The sequence below is a fragment of the Anopheles stephensi genome, chromosome 3, assembly GCF_013141755.1.
Source record: "Anopheles stephensi strain Indian chromosome 3, UCI_ANSTEP_V1.0, whole genome shotgun sequence".
NCBI classification, from domain to species: domain Eukaryota; kingdom Metazoa; phylum Arthropoda; class Insecta; order Diptera; family Culicidae; genus Anopheles; species Anopheles stephensi.
The window spans coordinates 74890555-74913823 of NC_050203.1; the positions used below are offsets into that span (position 1 = coordinate 74890555).

Consider the following 23269-nt stretch of genomic DNA (forward strand, 5'->3'; position numbering starts at 1 on the left):
CTCCCGTCGAGGGTGAGGCGAAAGTGAAAACTGCAGCAAACGGTGCATCTCACAGTTCGTCATAGCGATTTTGGCAAGGCCACTTTGATGTCTGCAAAAAAAAGGGCAGACCCCAATGGCTATGAAGAATGGCTCGATAATGCCTACTGAATGGGTGCGCAATCCCCTATATGCAGAAACATCGGGTAGTCACCGGTGGCATAAAGACATTCAGAGATCTCGGGATTTCTCTCTCTCACTCTGTCTCTTCAAATCGATGTCTCACCGCTGGGTGCGCGATCACACTTGATCACGTCCGACGACAGTTGCATACCTAAGGCTGTGTATGCAAAAAAACCTGAATGCCTGAACCCCCTGCAGGTGAGCTGACGCGGCTGCATAATGCGCGATGAGAAGGTGAACAAGGCTGCAAACCTGCCTCCCTTAAGGTGTCTGTCTTCAGTACCGGCTGCTGCTTGTAAGGAATCACTTACCTATAGGAGAGCGAGAGAAAGAAGAAAGAGATGGAAAACTGTTATTATTATGATAAATAGGCAAATAAATGCTGTAGCTTGTGGGTAGAGGTTGTGGGATGATGTGGTTGGACGGAGGACGTTAGTGTACGGTGTAATGCCAGACTTGCTAGACTTGTGTGTGAGCGCACGCTGGGCCATCGAGGGACATTCTTTCCCTCCAGCCAAGTGCAGCGAATTTTTAAGTGAAAGTTCGGAATTGATTTCCATGTTCCATGCGCTCAGGTAGAAAGCGGGAAAAATGCCCCCCCCCCCTCCAACTTCGGTGGAAAACCTGGGGCGGGAACAAAAATTACACAGCCATGTCAAAACCTTTTCCATGTCAATATTTATAGCCCCGATTGGAGGGAGGCTAACCGTGGGGAGATCATCTCTGGGCACATCAGTTTTTCACATCCACACCCTACGGGAGGGTGGTTTAGGGGGGGGCGAGCAAACACAGCCTACTCTTTTTCCCAATCTCACAGTGGGCAAATTCTAATCAATGTTGTGACAAACCGATAAGTCAATTTTGCCTATCAGAATTGTGAGGACTCTTCATCAAGGTTTCTCTTGACTTCCTCTTGATGGCCTGATTTTAATCAATTTCAAGGTATAAAATCTACGTAAAATCTATCTATAATCTTTTATGAATTTTGAGCCATTTGTAATAAAAATCGGTGATGAACTAAAGAAGTTTCAGATATTTGAAGTTGAAGTTTAGTTATTTATTTATTTATTATGACGGCTTGAAGCCGTATTGTCTTTTGAAGTAGAAGTCATCGTACAAAATAATTGTCAAATATTTCAGACAATTTTATCCAGCTAAGTCCTAACTCTAAGTTTGATTTTCTATGGTTTCACTCCATCCAAAGCCCAATGTGCAGCGCCGGTGAAGTCCTGCTATTGTCGCAGCCATCAATCACACGAACGCGGCTAAAGCGGCATAAATAATCTCGTGTATCATATGCGCATTTCTAATACCCCGGTCGGCCTCACAACAAACGCATTCTGCAGTAAGCCAACCCCGTTGTACACATATCCAATCCCGGATCCAATTTCTCACACTCGTCACTGGGCTCCTGTCAGTGAAAAGCCGTCTTTTGATCGTTTGATTTATACCTGTACATTGGATGCTGCTACAACCCCCAAGAAGATAAGCCTTAAATCTTCAATTTTGTATTAATTCGACACAGAGCCCATCAGCGAAAGAAAAAAAACCTCGCTGCTCGGCCCTAGAAGGACACGTCGTCCATTGTCTGATGGATATCCACACAATGTTTCAATCTAATGAAAACGAGTGCGTTCGAGTGCGATTCTGTCATCGATATCGGCGAGATTTTCATCGATTTCTTTCGCCACCTTCATCCGTAGGTGTGCACCAGTTGTCCCGTGACACAGGACTCTGGTAGACATTGGCAATAGACCTAAAACTAGTGGCAACAGAAAAAAAAGGTTTCTCCAGCGAGAGCATTGTGCTACACTCGTTACCCAACGCGACGGTCACACCGTCATAAATCATTTCTGGTTCTCCGAGGGCCACACCAGTTATCCATTCCACCATTACACGGTCCTATTAGAAACTGGCGAAGCTTGGCGACCAGGCAACTCCCCATTCCCTGCGATACGCACGTACGGGACACAATTTTAATTGAATCAGCATCCTTCAAACACCCAGCCACTCGACGACGACTGCGTTCGCTGGTTGATCGCTTGGGCGACTTTCCTGCTTCGAACATCATCTCCACCACCGCTTTATCCCCAAGATCCAGTTAGATCGTTTAGTCGGATCGGAAGATAATTCAATTCGAGAGATTATCATAATTATCGGCCATTATCGTTTTCGAGATTGCAAACGATCAACCACTAACGATCTTTATGACAGTTCTGACCATTGCTAGCGTTCGCGGAAGAGAGATTTCCTGATCGCGAAGGTCTCGGTGGGAGAGTGAAAAGCGGGAAGAAACTGCTAACTTTGAATGCAATAGCACAGGGCCGGACCGAAGAACTGTTCAATGAGACTCAAAGAAAAGGCAAACAACATGTACGCCTTCTTCCTCGCCGTAAACAATCACAAGCGTTGTGTTGTCTTGTCATCTCGTTATCGATCTTGTCGCCAGAGTGCCAGTCGGTGGTACGCCATTTTAAGTCTTTTTCATTCCGAGCACCATATACCCCCTTCTCAGACGCTTTCATGCAAGACTGCATATGTGCGGACAGTTGTGTGTTTGTCCCGATCATAACTAGTAGCTTGACCTCAGCGAAGTCTGACCGTTTGACAGGACGCCATATTTATGATGGTGTCGCAAGGAGTACGGCGAGAGACAGCTAGGCGGTTTAGTTTGACGGGACGATTTAGTGAGTGAGTCAACGAGCTGTGATGGACAGAGAGACACTCGTAAATCACCTGTCCACGGTTTGAGGCGCATTAGAAGTTAAGTGCTGTGTGCTTCACAGCTTTTCCCAACCCGATTCTACACACGCATGACACCGCTACCGGGCTTAAACAAAGACACTTTTGAACAAACACTCCAAGGAAAAGGGGTATTTAAACGCTTAAACCTTTCCGTGCGTAAGTTCTATAGGATCGTTCTTGAAGACGTAAGCTTGATGGTCACTTTAAACATCGCCCCAAAGAAAGATGGCGACGCCACAGCACGCGTTGCAGACGTTCCTGGGTGGCAGTTGAGAAACATTCCTGCGACACTCATCCATCTGGATGGACCACTTTTAACATCCTTCACGCTCTGATTGTACGCTGGAATCCAGCTCCAGCAAAGGAAACCTCACCGTCGGGTCTGTGACACGGGGTTTGGCTTCCTGGGGATATCACAACAGTCAACGTCAAAGAATTCCAACCGAAACACGAGAAGCTTTATGACGAGTGGCCCTCCGCCGAAGCCACACTGTCCCGGGGTCCCGAGATGTAGTGGACTAAAGCATCACCTGTTTCTGGGTACTTACCACAAGAGAGAGAGAGAGCATATGGGACACACATCGCCATAATTGTCAGGTTGCCTGCCTGCTGCTCAATTCCAGAAGCTCTCACTCGGCATTTATCGTCAATTAGTGATTGCTGTTTTTATCACCCTCATTAAAGTAGAAGGAAAGAAAGGCAGAGCAGAGCTAGAGAGCAAAGACGTCGTCGTCACCGGCCTGTTGAGGCATTAATGTGTGGTGCAACATTTTTCGCGAGGACAACTTCAACCGGGGCAACGGTGGACGACACACAATTCCCATCGCTAATCGTGCACCAACCCGGTGCGAAACGGCCGCAAACTCTAATGGCACAAATTGTTCGTGTTTTAATTAAGCTGAAAATTAATCGTCTTTAAGTGACCGTGTCCTTTCACCTGGGGTTTTTTGTTCGTAAAAGACTCAACAACACTAGCAACTGACCTTATCGGACCCAAAATAAAGAGGCAGCTCAAAATAAGATAGGCAGATAGGCAGATCGCCGAATGAGAGACTGCTTGCTACCTGATCATAGTAATTTGACCAATTTGAGTATCGCCCGGTTGAGTCCTATCCGGCAGAGTCCTCCCGTCCAAAGTTAAGATTCCGTTCATGATTTGTCATTAAGCGTAATTATTCAAAAAAAAAAAAACCCGCCTCATAATCTTCATCTCCGAGGATCGCTATCGCTGTAGTCTCATCGATAAGTACTACCACGGGGTTAAAGAAGTCCCAACAGCTATCTCGTACCTGTTGAGCATCGGTAATTCTCCCATTCGTTCACACCAGACCACTCGTGATGTGTTTCGTCTGATTGGTATCGATAAATCTCGGGGAAACCAGTTCCCGCCACCCGATATGTCCATTTTAGGGGGGCGAACCTCCAGCAATTCGAGTGGAGGTCGTCACCGGACACTTAACCACTCTTTACAAAGTGATCACATGCAGGATCCGATTCGGATGGATGGTTGCATTGGATAGCATTTAGTGCCCTCTGCACTCATGGTGCATATTAATCTTGGATAATTAATCGCTGTTTGTAGTAGTAAGGCTGCAGGATATTATTTACTTTAGACATGTGAAGGAAAGCTTTTAAAAAACTCTCTTCAAACCTGTAATTAGTATTCCGAAGAACGACTCCTCTTAATAAATAAATATCCTTTCCATCAGTCACCGGCAAAATCACGTACCAGATGTCTGCCGAGATTGCGTTTCGACACATCTCGGACAGATGGATTTGTCTCTTCCCAGTTCGGGAGTGTCCAGACACGATGTAATTATAAATATTGATCCATCCAACCCATCTGGTTCTGCCCGTACCGTGAGTTAAATGAAAGGATTTATGAGAACCATGACAGATCACACCTGACTCGGACTGTAAAATCTGAACCCCAAAGAGCCCGGACCGTTGAGTGATGTTGCGACACAAGATGATGTCGCCCTCCGCCATGCGTTCCGGTTGCACAAATAGCGCCCTCCGGGTGTTTTGTCTGGACGGTTGGCAAGTTTTGCAAGAACCGTTTCCAATTAAGCCTCCCCCAAAACTGTCCTCCCCGGGTTTGCTACCGACCGCAAAGCTGAAGTCATTCCCGAGAACCAAAAGCGGAACACCGAGGCCTTGGGCTACGGGGCGCGTATGTACTGCGTCACGTAACCGATTGAAATGCACGGCAGGTTATGGTGGCTATGTGTGAAAATTCAATTAAAAATTTCCCCAGGAAGCTCGTTCCCCGGGAGGGTTATCGTTCGTGTCGGTGCACGGTTCACATCGATCTGGTTGGTAAAGGTCGATTTTGATGGGCAAATTAAAACACGTACGCACACACACACGACGGCGCGAGAGGAGGCAATATGGCTGGATTGGAGAGCAATTAAAAAGCATTTTAAAATGTTTTGCAGTGCGGATGATGAGTGTGGCGTAATACATATTGATTGGTAGAATGTTTGCTGGTTGAAAAGCTTCTCCGCACAGTAGAGTCCGTGGAGAAGGTACTGGGAGGTTCACATGAAGATAGGGATTAGGGCTTTAAGCACACTGTATCAAGCAGCACCAAACAATGACGTTTGTTCATTATTGTGCCCGCTTTGAAGTACCTTAATGGTGGACTTCAGCTCAGGACTCAAAATCTTCGGCCTAAACCTATAACCCCACACCGAGACGGTTTACAGCCTCTCCCCAGTTCAAGAGTTCTAGCACCGACATGTACCTTCTTATCCACTGATTGACCTCTTGTCGTTGCCCGGGAAACACGCTTCCCTTAAAACCGCTTAAATAATGTCGTCTTTTCCTCGATGACTTACCATCGTACACCGAAGTACCCGCTCAAGCCATCTTGTTCTCATTCGTTCTTTCACCTGTCTTACCGATAAAATCGATGTCTATCGCGCACGACATAATCTTCAACTTAACCTCCAGTCTCCAGGTTTTCCAGCACGGAAAGCGCCCTCACACATACACACATTAATCTTTCGTCTTCCCACCGGTGGTCGGCGAAGTACTTCAGCAATGGTTCGTTTAATGGTTGTTCGTACAGCGGTAAGCAGCATGCACTACACTTTGCATGGCACAGACCGAGCACCCAACCCTACCACCTGAGTGCAGTACCCGCTTTTCAGGCTTACAGTGTTCCAAGAGTGATGTGCGAGACCCGCTAATGGGTTTAACCTTTTACCGAGCGACCTGCTCATAATAACCTATTTTTCCACCAATTTTACCGAGGGAGTTCATATCTTACAAACGAACGCCGACGACGGCGAGGGAAGATCACCGCCGAGATGATGACGATTATGGTGATGAAATCGATGATGTAGGTGGCCCCGCATGTATGCAATGTTAAGCAACGCTCATAAATTCCTTCTCCTCTCGCCGTTCGGTTCGTGTGGAATCAATCAAATTGGATGTCGGTAATGAGCGGCAATTTGCTTGCCCATGTGAACCAGCAACCCCCATCGCCAACCTGCAATCAATTAGGGGTTTTTGAGGATGGGAAGTGGTTGGCAACTCAGGTATCGAGGCGAGCAATTCTTGCAAGATCTGAACGTATGGCGAAGAACATGAGAACGCAATATTTGTGCCTCCCGTATCTTGTACTTCATCAATATCGTCAATATGCAATGGCGTAATTAACCTTCGGCCGTACCGGGCTCGCACCGCTTAAAAGCATCCGATCCGATGCAATTGATCGATCATAACAACTCACTCGCAACCAGCTCTTTAGTTCTATCACAATTGTATCGCGACAACAATTTTCGCCCTGTCCCTTCACTCGCCCTAGCACTGGCAGCTCTGCAAATTGGCAAGCAATTGTCCCGAAGCTTGCCTGTATTATGTCGCAATTCTTCAATGCGCCGCACATTAAAATAACCATTCTCAAGTGCTGCGCCGCACACACTTGATGCCCAGTTACGGTGGATGGATTTCGGTTGATCGCACCGGGCTTTGATCATTTGAATATTTATGACAGCTACACGGGCGGGGGTTGCGAATGCCAAGAGCTCCGACCAAGAGACCAAGGTCCACCCGGCAGGATCCTTTAAGCAGTCAATATGCACCACCTAATTCATTGGCAATTCGCCAAGGGAGTTAGTTTGCATTATGAATTCAATGTATGAAATGGAAGGTCGCCCCCCATCAGTGCAATCAAGCGGGGCGGCCATTTTTGTTTGTTTGCTTTTATGGCGTCCATTACACTCCAGCTATTGGGAGGAGCGCGTTGTACATCGCAACAGGAAAGGTAAAACACCTTCCATTCGCAGAGACACGTATCAGCATTCAAGCCGTGCATTTGCTGACGATAAACTGGCAGCAGACGAGCGGACCTACCGGTTTAAGCCCGAATCGATTATCGCAAAGATCGAATGAACTGGCTGCTGATGGATCTTTCTTTCAGAAACACCGATATATACCGCAGATACGGTCCGATGGTCAATCTCGATCCGAAATGGATGTAATGATGTGTGTAATGGGCACCGAAGAGACGTCCTCGCGTTTGCGGTGACCACACCGAACGAGCTCCGATAAGTGGAAATGTCCTGAAATGGACGAGCGTTTGCATAATGTCATCGGTTTAAGGCCACACCGGTTAGTTTGGTGCTGTGGGGTGGTCGGTGTTCGGAATGTTTAGCCGTCGTTTTGGTAACCACCATCAAGCTATACCTTAGCGGGGAGACCTCGTCTCCTTCGAACAGGTGTGAGTGAGCAACTGGTAGTAGTAGTAGTGGTAGTAGACGCTAGTGGTGTAGAGATTTATGGGCCTAGACGGCACAAAAGCACACACAAACGTGAAGTGAAGGGTGAGAAGCAAATTCAAATCAGCCCCGTATCTTGAACGACATTCCACAACAGAGGGCCGGTGCAGAATCGCTCAAACAAAATATGCAAAATGATCTCAACCCGCGTGCGTGGTTGACATTTCGAAGAAACGCGCACGATCGGCGTCGTGATGGACGCCACGATCACGGCTACAATGTTTGGAGAGTTCTCGACTGGGCTGTATAAAAACACGCCTGCTCCGTTTATAGCTAGCTAGGGTTGAAAACGGGACTAGCGGACATCCCGTTCGGCGGAGGAAACAATAAATTCTAGCTCCAATCACAACTCTGCCAACTGAGGATTGATTAGAGCGTTAGGTTCCACTGTCAAACCTCCACGCTCCACGAGTCAACGAACTGGACAGCCCATACGGGAGCAGCTGAGTGCTACCGGGATTAAGATCTCACCAGGTTCTTCGATTGCCTCATCGAAAAAAGTGCTCTCCATCTGTGACGAAAATACGGACGCACCCCGAGAACCTGTTCTTGGTGCCACACGCGAGAACCTGCCAATCAACGGCATTCCAAACGGAAACCGGCAACGGAGTGTGCCTCTGTGTGGTAGGGTATTTATTTTTACACCACCGAAAACCAGATTAAACGGGACTTTTGGCACACACCGTGCTATTTTGGCGATGGTTCTGAGCAGCGGCGCGATGCCGTTATCAAAGCCGAGCAAAAAGAAACGAGCGTGGAACGTTCGCGGATTCTCGCACCCGAAGCAGTGCTCCGGAGCATGGAGATAATCACGTGAGCAGACGTCTAACGACACCCGCAGGAGTTGGGTATGGTCTGGATGTCGGAGTGGGACCGACGCTAAATGGACGCTAATCGGATCGGGCATACAATGGAGGCAAGTGGACACATAATTCATGTCCACCAAAACTCTCGGGTCGCGAGTACATCGTGGAGAAAAAGCATTAAATAAACCTTCCATGGAGTGTGGCACTGATGACAACTCTGGAGTCTCCTCTAATAAATCCCCGGACATTCTGGGGATCCAGCGTCCCCTCTAGGTCATGGTCATATTGTGCAGAGTTTCATCCGGCAGAGAGAGAGCCTTTTATAAATTCATTCCCTTCACGTGTGCCTTCACACCTTGCCGAGATTAGCTTATCCCGAGTGTGGTGGTGTTATTAAATTATTGACACTTTGGGGAATAGAGCCACTGCAAAGGCCACTCGTCTAGGCTGCACAAAAATGGCTGCTGCAGGTTCGAATTTCGTTCTGAGGAGAACCTCAGAGCAACAAAAAATCAAATTTAATTAAATCTCACTTGTCCCGAAAACCCCCACTTCAACTTCAAAGAGGTCTCCGGATCCGGATCCGGACAGCCGTGCCTTATTTCAATCATTTGTTCGACACAGATACACAGGTGTTGTGTTCCAGGGGTTTCGTCTGGTGGTTGCACACAGCATCCCGGCTTTTCCCCGTGACACGGAAGAACATGACCAAATCAATCTAATTTCCGGCTTACCACCAGCGCTCCGGGTTCACCTTTTACCCGGATAGTGGAGGTTTCGAGTTAGGTCATGATTTCCGGTCGAATGAATTGTATTCAAATACCGATCGGAACACCGGGAGCATAGAATTGCAATCCACCAGCCAGAGAGATTCGGGGATGCAATAAAATTTTGAATCCTATTTCCGATGCAACCTTGTCGTGCCGTTCTAGCTCGTCATCACCGGTGGATTGATTTCACCTGTTTCGCAATCATATGTACACCTCTCAGTTCTTCGGTGTCTGACCGACTCGACTCGACCACCGGGTCCGACTGACGTATGGGCGAGAGATTTTGTATACAATATTGAATGTCCGAGCGCACCTAATCCCCAAAAATTTGGACGAACGTTTGCCGAAGGGAGCTGAGTTAAATTAAGTTGTTTGTGTTTCTCCACAACACCGCTCTGCCACAGGTGGCGAGACGACATCAAACGAGACTTGAAAGGCTTCTCGGAGCCACACAAAACTCTCCAACCACAACACCACCGTTCTTCGCTCGAATGCTGATTAGTTGCGGCTAGTTTTGCATTCCCAAACCGTAACCCAAATGCAGGAGGTGGATTTTTGCGGTCAATGATTAGATGCTACCGTAAGCTGGTTTGGTTAATTCGAATCCGCCACGCTGCCTACGGAGATGGGAGGAGATATAAATAATTTGCGGTACTTTGAGATAACTAGCTTCCCACCGTGTAGAACCTTCTAAAGAGGCGCTGTAGAGTAAGAAAACGGGGCTCTAGCTTCCGTTGAATGTTGGTCAGCGCAGTGCTTGGAGAACCTTTAAATTTTATGGTTTCTGGCAAGAACGCTGGATGGTTTGTAATCAATCCGAAATGGGGTTTCAAAGTTCGACTACGCTCTATCACACCCCATCATATGGGCCTGAAACGATTTGATCAAATCCAGTTGAACGTTTCAAATTTCCATCCTGGGGATTCCAAGCGCAAAAAGAAGCCTCCAGAGTCTCGTTTTACCGTCCTTATCCAATCTGGATACTATTACCATACAGCGATATCTCCCCGGAACATTTGGGATTGCTCGGCCAATGTGCCTTTCTCGGTGGCCTCAGACATAAAATTGAAGCCCTTTTTTCGGACTTCTCCAGTAATGGTGGGGCTTCTTCCGTGATTTGATGTTTGTTTTATAGGTGTGTGTGTGCCACTTCCTAGCCTTCTCCAAATTCTGATGACCTAACCGAATAATCAACCTGGGCGGTAACGTAAATGTTTGCTTTAGTTTCATCTCGACAGAACTTTTATTTTCCCAAACGATTCTCCTCCTCGGGATTTTTCGGAGTGTATCTTTGGCCCCAAACTGATCGGTGATGCAGAGAAGAGAAAGATGCAAACAAAAATGGAGGAAGAAAAACGGAGCAATAGGTTAAAAAATGTAGATGGAGCTAAGCAAATCGCACAGAGCTAGGGGCGACGCGACTGACCTGATCTCTGCGTCAATTGATTTGAGCTGTTTGGCCAAAGTTGGGGCAGAAACAGAATGTTGGTTGAAACGTCAGAAGTGTTTCCCTTGAACTTGTAAGGGAGAATAAGATCGGCAAGATTTGGGGGGGGGGGGGGGGGGGATTGGTCAAGACCTCAGTTCTCAAGTTCGTTCGTACTCGTGAAATATCTTAATGGATTGTTTTTACGAGTTGATATACGTCTAGAATTCCAAGAGTGGAGAGATTGACTCTTACTAGCATTATAACCTTATTTTTATTTTTATTACTTTAAACGCATTTAGATTATGACCCATGAAAATGAGATAAAATAATTTTCACGAACACTTATCTCTCCGTATTCTCTCTCGAGAAGGAGAATGTGCATCGCTAGGCTCCGGCGAGATTCGAACTCACGATCTCCTGTTTACTAGACAGGCGCTTTAACCAACTAAGCCACGGCGCCGACGAAAACCATGCGTGCACGCAATCAATATCAACCACTACGATGCTACCTCGACCACACAAAAAAGCTCCCGTTCTTTTTTTTTATTTATACGACACCACTGTACGAGAGTACTCCCACCTGCGACATATCTTGCTGCATCGTGGGGCAAAGTGAAAGGGAAGCCAAAAATATGCTCCCAGCTCTCCCCACTCCCAACAGCCTCTGCCCACTTCAACCCACTAGGCAGCAGTTTTCTTTAACCCGCTACAAACGGACTATCATCCGATCTGAAGCGAATCAATGGCGACCGTTTCATTAGCCCAAAAGGAGAGCATCTTCATTTGTCGACGTTTATTAAAGGGGCCCGTTGTTGCTTTCGTGAGGGCTAATATTTTGAACACAATCTTCGAGAGCATCGAGAGGGATGATTTATGCGCATCCGAGCCAGTGTAAAATCGCCCTGTCAGCAGCGGGATCGTCGCCAACTCTAGCCGAGCCGATCGATTTCAAATAAATCATCGATTGAAAAGATTCATTTCAACTCTTCCCTTTTCTTTCCTCCCCGAGGCTTAGGGCACGTTTGCGCCATAGGACGAAAGTGAAACGCCTGATGGGAACAAACTGGCCCAAAAAGGGGGGGAAAAATAGACGAAAAAATCTTCTCAACTAGCATGCTGGCTGGCTAATCGGTGTGTATACATGCCTCAACGCTTCGGTAAGATATGGCGGCACATGGCGGCGAAAGTCTGGTCGCGGTGGAAAATTAATGACAACAATTAGGCAAGCGAGAGACTTGGCATGCTCGCGCGCGACGCGTACATGTGTGCTCGTTATGCTTATTTCCCACAGGCGGAAGATGAGTGCCGCCACTCTCAAAACTTCGCCGACTGGGGACGGTCAGTGCTTTTCCTCGCGTAGGAAGCAGTGACACCGAAGAAGAACCCATCTCGCCATCAGCACACACACACACACACACTCTCTGGGGGCCCTCGGCGTATTTGTAACCGTGATTAACGACTAGCACGGCATATTTTTCTCTAGCGATTTATCATCACATTCCCGGTTTCGGTACGGTTTCGTCGCGGAAGCAAGGGAAGAAAGTGATGCGATCCCGCCGCCGCCGCCGCTATTCAGCCCCCGTTCCCCCTGCCAACGCCTTTTCTTCTTCCACCGGATGTGCAAGTGCAAGTGAGTTATGGGACAGAAGTCTTAAGCCCGGGGACAAACCGAGAGAGGGTCCACGATCAAAAGTCACTTTCATTTGTGTGTCGCTGTAATCTGGCACATAGAGCACAAGAGAACAGGGACAAAACAGGTGTCGTCGGCACTGGCCGTGTGTGTGTGGGCGCGATATTTTCCATCACTCCTTTTCCCGTTTACACACCGAAGAGAAGTGAATTATTGAATTGACAATTTTCCGCTCCCAAGTAAACCTAACTATGCTTGTCCGACGGGTGGTGTGGTTTCTGTCTCTCGGAGGTTTCCTTCTTAAAGCATTTTACACCACCCGCCGCGTCGTCGGTTGATGACCCTGAAAATTATACACAATCTATTAGCATAAATTAAACCTTTCCCAACCGGGCGACGAACGATTGCATACGTTCGTTAGACCGAGCACCGCATTCGTACAGGTCGTGTAGAAAATTTGTATTCTATTTCTACACGACTGTACCGGCAAGACAAAAAAAAAAAACGAGTGATACAGAACACCCAGCGACATAATCGTGCGCGTTTGCTTGAAAAAAAAAGATGGGAGAAATATATTCAAGCGTGAAAAGTTCACTCAGCGCGCGGCCGGTTGTTGCGTTGAAACAAATCAATTAAAATATGTTAATTTCTTTAACGGGTGACATCGGTGTAAATAAAATGGATCAAAGCTACGGTGTGTGTATTGTTGCTAACAGTTTCTGCGGGGCGAGAAGGCAATTACAATATCATCTGAGGACATCACAATAAAAGGTCAGCTTTATTTGCCATTCCATCTAAGTAGCCTGCCATAAAAATGGATGCTATTGCCAACTGAAAAACCCTGTAATGTAATTTGATAACGAGTATAGAAGAACTTTTTTTCCACAAATATATGTCAGAGAAACTTTAAATAAAAGAAAAACAAAAATAAGAGAAAATGCGATCAAAAACAGAAGGATTGCTTACTGAAAATGTATAATTTACTAAGGTACAAATTCATTAAAAAAGTTGTTCAAAACCAAATATTCAAAGCGAAAAACAGAAATAAACAAAAACACCATATAGGTGGCATTTATTTCTACACAAATCAAAGCAAAATTAACTCCCAAAACCAAAACCATGAAACAACAACCACCGCCCCCCAAACTCAAGGAAGCTGCTCAAAAAGCAATAAAATGTTTCGACTAATCGATTGTGCACCCCCCCCCCCCCCCCCGGAACGCCACCCAAACGAAATGTGCCACTCATTTACAGCCGGTTGAATTTTCCTAGTTCTGCCGAAAATAAACGGTCAGCCCTGTGTGCCCGCCCGCCGTTGAGTGTCATTTTAATTGGCATCCCCGGGATCGTGTTGTAACATTAGTTGCATCCGGGCGTAACATATTGCCCTAGACGACACACGCGCACCCACACGACTGCACCTCTCACATTATGCAAATAATCAATACCGAAAACGGACCGCAATTGCGCAAACGATCGGTTCCACGGGGCTCCGAGCCAACCTGGTGAAAGTCGTGGCCGTGTGTGGAAAGTGGATGAAAATGGTCAATATTTGCACCGTCGGCTGCCTGCTCAAAACCACAATAAATAAACCTTACAGTGATTAATTGTTCCATATTTAAATCTAAATTGCATCATAAACATCGGACCGTGTTGGGTGACCGTGTGGTTTGGTTGTGTGTGTGTGTGCAGTAGAATCTGCGCTTGAACGTTTTACGCGCGTCAAACCAGACTCACTCGTAGCGTGAAGCTGCCGTGTAGAAGGTGCTTAAGCCCCTCATTCTATACAGGACTAATGTCCACTCTGCTCCACAAGATCGATTGCACGGCTAAACCTACTGAGCTTCTTCACCACCAGAGCCACGTCGGTTCCGGTTGTGTGCGTGTTTTTTATTTATTTCGGGTAAGCTTTGTCCCAACGATGCCAACACGTGTGTGTTGCGAGTGCATCATTTCGTTATGCACTTGTGCTGCTTTATGCATTATGCAACGGTCGCTGACCAAATGGTGGTTTTGCGCGTGCGATCGTCCACCAGTTGTGACCATCAGCGAATGCTGCATTCTGACTGTCTTCCCGTCTGGCGAGGACCTGCATCACGTGCAACGATTTTACGGCCCGATGCACCAACGCAGCGAGAAGACAAGAATGTCGAATAATGAGATCGGGTGCATGCATCCGAGTTAGTAATGGGCTGGCCGTTATGGTGGTGGTCAGAAACTATAAATTAGAATAAAGCATATCATATTACTATGATTGGCAATTTAGCATAAAACGTGACGAAAGCAGCGATCGCTACAAAATTAAACGGCTCACTCTAGCTTCATTTCCTCTCGCTCTTTCTTGTTGGCTTATACTAAAACGATGAATGCCTTCGGGGGAAAATTTTATGTTTCCCGGTGTGTGCGCGTGTGTGTGTTGTTGGGGTGGAAAATTGTTTCTTTTTAATGGCCACGAACCGCACAGAAAATGGATGCGTGGTCTGTTCGCTTCCGATAGCGCCCTCCTTCACAAGCATCGGTGGTTCAGTGGTAGAATGCTCGCCTGCCACGCGGGCGGCCCGGGTTCGATTCCCGGCCGATGCAATCCATAATTTTCTTTTGTGCTTCTTGATTAGATTTTTATATTTTGACGTCATTTACGCGTTGATTGGCTTATCAGCTTCTTCGCGCACTGCCGTGAAACTGATTTGTAATAGCACCCTTATCTCAGGCCTCTCTGTAAGCGATTAGGTCATAAATTCACGCTCTCTATCTCAAGACGGATTTGTTTTTTTTTTTTTATTACTAGACTGCCGGGCTACGCAAGGTTGATTTAAAAATAGAGGTGATAATCTACGAGCCCAGTAACAAGTATGAATGAATTATTTTCATGCTAACGAACAATTTTTTTAATTTTTTCTTTTAACCCATTTACAGCAAGAGACTATTTTAAGTGTTTTTTTTTAATTTTATAGCAAAATTATATGAAATTTCCGCAATTGAAGCTATCAAATAAATAAATAAATTATACAAAACGTTGTGTGGCATATAAGTTACTTTTGCTGATAGGTGGGACTTGAAAAATATTGTTTATTATGAGCTAGTAACAGAAACTTCGGGAGATTGGCTGAAAGGTCATGCTCTATATAATTCGGCATTCGAAACCAAATGGTGATTCGAACCTTATCACTCATAGCAAATCATCTTGTTTGAATTGAAGTCTTTCGCTCTCTTAGAATATAATAATAGAGTTTTGTTGCAAATAAATGACAGAGTCTTCTTCTTTACCGGACTCGTAATTAGAGCTTCAAAGGGTAATGCACAGCCATTTTAGGCTTCCTTGACATGACCACACTCGTAGCTATAGTCGACACTACTCCCGGACGATCCGGATGAGATTCGATTCCTGGGTTCCTCAGCTGTGTGAAAGATGTCTATGGGAGACATATTTTGAAGTTTATTAGGAAGAATCTGGGAAACCTGTAAAACTATATGATGGTCCATGTTGGACATCCTTCAAGAGCCCAAATACAATCCTGAAGTTCGCGAATGCTCTATGGACTTTTTATGTTATCTAGACAACCTAGCCTAATTTCAACATTCATCGACCCGAGATATGATACACTAATTGACAAGTCTCTAGAAAACCAAACTGAAGTCCACTGTATTCTATCTGCTGCATCAAGAACTCCTCTTCACCACTCGAACGTACATGCTATCACGAGTCTTGGTTTCATTTAGCAGAAATAAATCAAAAGCATGAAGTAGATGAGCTATGTTAACAATTACCATTCGCTGTACCGGAAAAACCTCCACCATCGTTCGTCTCATCTCCCGAGACTAAATATAATCACAAAATTGGCGTAGCACACAGATACATTATTCCCCCGTCTGGCTGTCGCTAGAGCACGAGAGCGAGAGATCTGCAGAAACAAATTATACTTTTCAGTTGCAGTTGTGCAGTCGGTGTGCTGCACTTGAAATTCGTTCATGGAGATTGCACTTTTGCGTGACAGGGCGGCGTATCCTTTTTCGAGGGGGGAGGGAGTGAGAGGGCTGATTCACCACCTCACAGCTAACATCTGTAGCACGGCTGGCAGTGGCTCGAGGCTTTCACCATCAACTCTCAACAAATCATGTTATTCCGAATGACGACACCGGAAACAAGATTATCTTGCTAAAAGTACCGCCACCGGGCACACGAATCGACCGAGCTTAGGATCGCCTGACCGGGGGAAATTGGGAGAGTGCAAAAGGGCAATGAAAATGTTTAGTCTCGGTTTCGGTGCCTCGGAGTTTAATAAAGCACGTAGAGCAGGAGGTTCAGAAGGATATTCACCCAGATTTTCCATTTCCCATCCAATCTATCTAGCTCACTCCATGTACAAACAAAAAACCTCCTGCTGAACTTCTGCCCAGAACCGGGTCGGAGTTGCAGTCGAAAGTCAAACCAACAAGTCCTGGATGCACTTTTCCCACCACCAGCCCCGGTTTCGGTTTTGGTGGTTTTTGGTGAGACCTCTGACAACTTTTGACCAATGTAGCATAGACTATCATGGACTACCGTGTCGATGAAAATGGCCGCCGTTGACCACCAGCACCACCAGGACACGCGGATTACAGTTGATAAAGTAAACACGACAGCACAACATATCTCTTCCCTGCTTCTACTCTTCCTTTCTCCATTCATCCCTTCCATGTTCCATAGTTTATCCGGTTCGATAAAATAATGCCACGACCCCTTCAACGCTGCTGCTGCTGTTGCGATGTTTAATTCGTGTGTATTTATGTCAAAGGCAATAATTGGCCACTGAAGTAGCATCGGCTTATACCGTCCGATTAAACATGTTACCCCGTGTGTTTCGTTCCCTGTGCCTCCTTCACTCGTTCCTACCACCCGTTCGATGCGTTACATTGTGCACTACGGACGGGAGGTCTAGGTCTTGTCCAACGAACATCCAAACATAGTCAAACAAACCTCCCCGACTCACCGCCAACCGCCATCACCACGTGTGTTTGGTGACATTGGTTTCAACATTATAGCGTAACCCCCGGTGAGGAGCGAAAAATTATGCTGCCTGGCCTGACCGGGCTGTCCCCCCATCGTCAACCGTCAACGCACGGCCGATCCATTCATTGCAAATTTTAACCAACGTTGCTCAATGGCTTGGCGCCATCATCAACCCTGGCGCCGCACACTCGATCACTCTCGAGGTCTTGCCTGGGTGGCTTGGACGTTGGAGGATGCGACGAGCGCGAGCAAAGATGATCTTTATTGGTTTAGCAGATCGCACAGATCTGCGCGCTTCGCTTGCGCATTCCGGCGTACGCGGGAGACGACGGCGTTGGCCTTGTAATCGAATCGATAATTAAAAAAAAAAACGCCGTCCTCCGCGCATTCTTGCTCATCTTTTCTTGCTGCAAAACATTAATGGGCCTGCAATATGGCGACCGTATGCAAATTGTTTTTTGTTTTGTACTTCCTTTGACTCGGGGGTCCGTATTTGCCAATGCAGCTCTAGAAGGTGATTGTCAAGTGCTCGCGTGTGGTATTGAAATGCGTCGTCCTTCTATATTGAATCATCATCGATTTGTAATGAAATTGAAAAAAAAACTAGGGGAAAAGTGGGCAAAGTGCACCTTCATTTTAAATATTTTTTCAAGGCGTCACTGTTTTCTGCTAATTTTTGTAAATTTTATACATTTTTTCTCTTAATTTTTGTAGGCATTTAGTTTTAACTTCTCGGTCACTGCACACTTCCGGGAATTTAAATTTAAAGTTCTAATAAATATCTCAGATAATAATTTTATATTATAAAACATAATCTTAAATTAGTAGCATATTTGATAAGTTTTGGGCGCTCTTTTATATGATAAAGCAATTAAATTAACTTGTCTTAAGTTTAACTGAATTTTAGAGTAATTTTTAAAAACGGTTTGGTTTAAAAACAAATGGCACCAACTTGTGAGTGATTCAACGACATGTTTCTTCTTGTGAGGCACCACAACCTCGAAAGGTCTCGGGCCTGCGATGATTGGTCTGCCTTGACTAGATATAACCCGTAGCAGGACAGAAAATCCTACATACCAGGAGGCGGTCTGGATGGGATTTGATCTCCGGTGCTGCGGTGAGAAAGATCAACGAGTAGGCATATTCTTAAACTATCAAATTGAATCTGTGAACAATATTGAGCTTGTTGTAAATACAATTAATTGTGAATACTTTAACGACTAAGCATGATCGCATCGCATGGTGAGAAGGAATTTCGCAGATCAAAACAACAAATGAATCATTCGACAGTACTTCTATTCTTTGTGAAAAAATTGGTTTCATTTTATCATAGAGAATTGTTAGAAGAAAATTTGTTAAAAATAATTTCTAAAAATGGGTATCTTCGTAAACCAATTGATGAAACAAAGCAGCGATGAGAACGTAAATTAATTTTGATTTGTTAAAACTGATTAAATTAGAATTTTCTGGTTTATAATTGTTTTATCTTAACGGATTGTGAATCCTCTTAAGGAAAAAATCAAGTAAAAATCATTCAAGGCAGAACACCTGCCCTAACTCCCCTACAAGCGTAAAGGAAGCCATTCGCGATTTCCAATATTTACCATAACTTTTTCTAATTTCCTATAAGGCATGCAGTCCATCGAACGCTGGCGCCCACCAGCACGGCATCGAGCAGTAGTATGAATAGTTACCACTTTTCTGCAAACCCCCCTCTACATAAACACTCACAACATAAACGACACACGGGTGTTGGAAAACTGTGCAGGAGGGTTGGGGATGAAAGGCAAATCAATGTGGTCCATCTATCGGAACAATTATTCTCGTTATGCGCCGATCTCGGTCTGTGCTGTGGCCAAAGCGTGGTGAAATGTTGACTCGTTGGCAAAAACGGTATGAACCTGTCATTTGGGTTGCAGCCTGTGCGTGTGTGTGTGTGTGTGCGTTGTTCACGAGTCCATTCACGATGCTTCGATACTTCACAGTCTCGCGTGTGTCATTCTAGATGCGTGATAAGCGACACATGCAACGGGATGGTTTCGAATGACTCCATATATTGATGCACCAGCGAACAGCCAACTGCTGAGCGTAGCCGGAGCCGGTTAATGATCGAAGTGGTGAATTATTTTCATCCGACTGCTTGTAATTAAATGCCAACGGCAAACGGCAGCTGTTGCGAGAGTGCTTGTTGAAGGGCATACCGAGCGTGTAGTGCATCCGAGTGCAATTTTGCAACCGGTCGGTACTTGCTTTGTTATTCGTATCGTATTAAATGGAGAATCCACTCTCAAAGTGCGGGGCGTGGAAGCTGTTTGAAGCCCTTGAGACCAGAGCCGAGTCGAACTTGTCTGGTAAGCGATTTTGACATTTAGTCAAGCACGTGGTTGACGTGGTTAACAATGGAGATTGAGATTGTTTCCCGCGCAAAGAGATCCAGCGTTCATTATCCTGCAATTCATTTTTGAGGATAAAATTAATTCGAAAACTGCCCCAGTGCTACTGCTGCCGAACGCCCTCGCGCAACTTCAATGCATCCCATCATAATCTACATAATTGTCCCACGAAAATCGACATCAGAAAGGTGTTGAGAAACGGGCCTCACTAATCACCCGTGTGGGTGAAAAGAGCATCTTCATTTGCATCACAATGTCTCACACGCCGTCACGTCTGTTCCCGCAGCAAGACCGCCCGCTCGTCGGTGACAAAAGGTTTTCGTCCACACTTTTGTCACACAGTCGAGTTGCGCAGAGCCGCACATAAAACACAACCGAAACGGCGGGTTTTTTTCCCATCATTATCATCATCACAAATCACGCAGCTTTTCACCAGGAATTGCCAGTTCGACAGCTGAGCTAGGCTGATGGGACTTTAATCGTGCTCTCGTCAGCTTGCCTTCGCTTTCCATCTCTCCAATGCTCTCAGCTGCACGCTTGATCCTAACGCAGGGTGCGTATAATCACATCGGATTTGGACGGTGCAGCATAAAGCACCCCTCCCCCGATCCGGACCTCGGGGTCGGGGAAAAGATTAATGCATTCCCATTTATCACACGCATGTAGACGCATGTTTAAGCCGATGTTCGAGACGATACATTTCCGACAACGATTTCGATTCGACCCGGCACCACACGATCATCTGGCCAGCGATGGTAACTGTCACTTTCTCGATCCCACGTCGCTCAGGCCCACACATACGGGGGCCGAAGCGCTGTTTCGATATTCATATTTCTCCAATGTCAAGATCCAGGGTCTCCGCGATCGGGAACGTGAAGTCTCATGAAGTGAGTTAAGTGTTGCCTTGTCTCGGTGGGCCGGTATGTGCGGATTAGCGGATGCTGACTTCCCGTACGGAACGGAAGGTGGGGTTGTAACGCACCCCGATCTCCAAACCGCCAAGGGTCAACGACTTGCAACATTCTCAAGCTGAGGCATGTTTTCGGAAAATTGAAATCGAAAGATTTTCTCAAAACACATAAAAAAGCGACAACGACAACGAAATCGATGAAAAATTGTTCAACACGGCGGCGACGGGCAGCCACTTGACTCGGTTAAAACAGAACACGCTGCACTGAGCGTGTGTGTGTCGATCCACTGTTTGTCCAGATACATAAGCTCATAATTCATCGTACAATATTTATTTTTACTTTTCCACGGTCGTTCCCAACCAGTGTCGGGATGGGTTTTTCGTCTCGGTACGGTAGGCCCGGCGGCAAACATTTGCTCACTTTATCTACCGGGCTGCTGCTGTTGGTTGCGCTGTAGGTTGAAGATCTCCCGAAGAAGCGGTTCTTTGGTTAGGAGGAAAGGTACGGAAGCTCATACCGATGATGACAGTGCACTGCCGAATGCTGCTACCCCAGATGCAAGTAACGCCAACAGACAGGTGAGTCTGGTGTCTTTAAAAGGACCTAAGCGTAAGACTTTACGAAAACATTGAAGACCACTCGAAAGGTCAAAGCCATGCTCCCTCAGTATCAGTAGGAGTTCATATTTGTTGTTTGTCTTACGGGAGGGGGGGTTTAACTCAAATATTTTCCCTACCAACGTACTCATCGCCCATCGGGATACCTAACCGGGGTCCACAGATTGAGATGTGGAACCTACCCGAAGCATCCGGCCTGGGAGGAAGCCTAACTGCTTTGAACTACCTCTGATGCCGGGCTTTATGTCGTGACGATATAATTGATGGAAAATTGTATGCGCGGCTCTTTAGCGGCTTAAACCTTAAGCGGGTTGAGTCTTAGCACGTAGGCGACGGTACAAACCAGGGCGGCTTAACGAGACTTATTCAAATATTGCATTGCGCGGCTTCGGAGCTAATCTGCATATGACTCAGAGCCCTCAGAAATCCTTCCGTATTTAGCGGGTTAAAATCACCGAAATCTCGTTTCCTGCTCTTTTTATCTGATTGTCTATTCTTACTCTAAATATCTTTTCTTCCAAATTCTTTTCGCGTTCCTAAACTCCCAAAAATCGTCCCCTATTGTAAGGTCACGTACGACCGTCTCGGTCTGCACAATGAAGTTAATTATCGAAATCTGGATTCTACACTCATCATGCAAATGTCCATTCTTCAGGAAGTTTAATTTTTTATGAAGATATAGACTTGGAGTAGGGGATATGAACTTCAGAAACGATTAAGCGACACTGCCGACTTACTGCGGACTCCTTCAGACGCACCTCATTTTTTCACCTTCATGTCATGCATGATGTAGAACTTGCGCCATTGTTCCTTGTTCCGCACGCGGGGAAAACAACTTCACAATGGGATAGTTTTTGTTTGCCTTGAATGCGTCTGAGGTGGGTAACGAACCTGGTGGCCTCAACCTTCCAGCTTATTTTTAACAAAACAAAAAAAACTCCCCCGAAAGTGCTTGGTGTCTTCGTAAATATTTAATGCGTCAATTTTACGCTCAATTTCAAAAGACTTTTGAAACTGTGCGCACGTGTGTCCGCTGAAAAGCTGGAAACCATATTTGCGTACAGTGACACACCGGTTGCTGGAGCGGTGAGTTCCACCTATAGAGAATCGCGTTGGTCCCGTGTGTCCTCTCTTCCAGCAGCTACAATTTCGCAAACTCAAACGCCACGCTAAAACTCCTCCCACACCCGTCACATATCGTCGCGATCTTGAGAGTGTTCCTACAGCCCACACCACCTCAGCAAGCTAAACAAAAGCGCCCTCGCCCTAGTGGCTGTACAGAGTATCGCCCGGGTCTCGATTGTCGACGGTGTTGGCAAACAATAGAAGATGGCGATATAGGAAAACCCCACGGTACATAAATCAATCATCATTCAAATTCACCATCAGTGCTGGGTGCTGGAGATGTGATACCTTTCACAGCCCCGTGGTACGCAGCAATTCTTTGGACAAACAAGACTCTTTTCAATATGCGTTCGCGCGTATGCACACAAGCCACACGCTCCCAACTCCAGAGTCAATCTAAATTTATGAATGGTAAACATAGACCCTATCCCGCTAAAAGTCTTGTGGCGGGAGGTAGGAAGGTATCGGGAAAAATTATAATAGCTTGTACCGAATGCCGCAACAGGATATCACTTTTCGGACTGGCACCGGAAGCCTCTCGCAGAAGCGCAAACATAATGTAAACATGCCATTTCCATTTTCATACCGACAGCCAACATGGCGATCCGTGGCGGGAAGCATCGAGCCATGTGTAGTGCATTTTTGCACGCTGCACTTGTAATGCAACTTTGTTGCATCGTCAAAGAAACACCGTACAACGTGGCGTGGAATTCTTCTCCCCAAGAGAGCTCCTCAGCGTCTTCTCGATTAGAGTAAGGAATTAGGTGCGGTCGGTACAGCTTCGCGACATCGCGGATCCCGAACCCGCAGCGATAGCAATCGCGCTGCTGCATTCAATTTAAATCAGCAACGCATTTTAAACGAACCAGTTTAGCTGCTCTGGAGCGACAGTTTTTTGTCAATC

At 46.2% G+C, this 23269-nt stretch overlaps 1 protein-coding gene and 2 non-coding genes across 4 annotated transcripts in view; 1 reads left to right on the forward strand and 2 right to left on the reverse strand.

Annotated features, from left to right (window-relative positions):
• LOC118510757 (probable G-protein coupled receptor Mth-like 1) overlaps positions 1 to 23269 on the reverse strand; it is a 162657-nt gene that overhangs the window by 61713 nt on the left and 77675 nt on the right. The window lies entirely within an intron of this gene.
• On the reverse strand, positions 11086 to 11159 carry Trnat-agu. The gene has a single exon. It is a non-coding gene; the product is annotated as a tRNA-Thr (tRNA).
• Trnag-gcc lies at positions 14842 to 14912 on the forward strand. Its single transcript has one exon. It is a non-coding gene; the product is annotated as a tRNA-Gly (tRNA).